The sequence below is a fragment of the Gossypium arboreum genome, chromosome 6 (genome assembly GCF_025698485.1).
Source record: "Gossypium arboreum isolate Shixiya-1 chromosome 6, ASM2569848v2, whole genome shotgun sequence".
In the NCBI taxonomy this organism is placed as follows: Eukaryota; Viridiplantae; Streptophyta; class Magnoliopsida; order Malvales; family Malvaceae; genus Gossypium; species Gossypium arboreum.
This window is the reverse complement of record NC_069075.1, coordinates 65993198-65994573: the sequence shown is the minus strand read 5'-3', so window position 1 is coordinate 65994573 and position 1376 is coordinate 65993198. Positions and strand designations below refer to the sequence as shown.

The following is a 1376-nucleotide window of genomic DNA, read 5'->3' as shown; positions in this document are numbered from 1 at the left end:
AAGATCGAGTTTTTGTGGAAGTATTTCCGAACATTGTTAAACATGATAAAGTAAATTGAATTGATTAATATAATTATCCTAGCCCATTTAATGTTGATTTTTTTTGTTGCTAAATTCATTCATTCATACATTTAGGTAAATTGCATCTAGATTAGAAATGCATAGGGATCAATCTTTGCATCTAGTTAATTTTATTTTGTTTAATCATCACTAACCAAATTATAAAGTTTTTACATCAAATTGTTATTTATAGTTTTGCAATTAATGGGTTAAGCTTATATAGTCCCTATGGAGATGATAACTCATTTTACTTACTTATTACTTGAACGACTGTGTACACTTGCACAAAACTATTTTTTGGCATCGTTGTCGGAGACTGTTGCCTTAATCATTCTTTGTGAAATTATTTTTACAATTTGGTTTTTATTTTTCTATTTAATTTTTAACTTTACTAATTTATTTTTGCATTCTTTATTCTTTATTTATTCTTAAGTGTTTTATAAGCATAGATTGAATCATTGATCTATTATCCGTGGACTCCAAAATCGAGCGTAATTTTAAACAAAGAAGAAGTGAGAGATCTTCTCTAACACAAGTAGAGATGGACTTTCGAAATAAAAAAAAGATGGACAATGTAATGGAGTCGAACAAATGCACAACCCAATCCTTATTGCTGATGATAGGGATCGTGCCATAAGACAATACGCTGTGCCACTTTTTGATGAATTAAATATGGGAATCAGAAGGCTGGATATCGAGGCACCCCAATTTAAATTGAAACTAAGGATGTTTGAAATGCTCTAAACGGTGGGCCAGTTTAATGGTATGCCCACGGAAGATCCACACTTACACCTTTAATTATTCATGAAGGTGAGTGATTCATTTAAGTTGGCTATTGTGACTGAAGATGCACTGAGGTTGAAGCTATTTCTATACTCGTTGCAAGATCGAGCACAAGCATGGCTGAATTCATTGTCACCAAGTTCAATAACTACATGGCAAGAATTAGCAGAAAGGTTTTTGGTAAAGTATTTTCCACTGAGTAAGAACACAAAATTGTGAAATGAGATAACTATTTTCCAACAAATGGATGACGAATCTTTATATGAGCCGTGGGAAAGATTCAAGGTATTACTTCGTAAGTGTCCTCATCATGGGATTCCTCATTGTATCCAATTGGAGACATTTGATAATGGTTTGAACACATATACAAGATTAATGGTAAATGCTTCTTTGAATGGTGTGATTTTGTTTGAGTCTTATAATAAGGCTTACGAAATCATTGAGAGGATCGCAAGTAACAATTATCAATGGCTGACAAATTGAGAGTAGTTTCTAGAAGACGAGAAGTCATAGTGCATAAAGTGGATGCACTG

At 32.6% G+C, this 1376-nt stretch overlaps 1 non-coding gene across 1 annotated transcript; it reads right to left on the bottom strand.

Moving 5' to 3' along the window:
- Positions 1-1053: 1053 nt before the first annotated feature.
- On the bottom strand, positions 1054-1160 carry LOC128294799 (small nucleolar RNA R71). Its single transcript, XR_008285106.1, has one exon. It is a non-coding gene; the product is annotated as a small nucleolar RNA R71 (small nucleolar RNA).
- Positions 1161-1376: the final 216 nt, after the last annotated feature.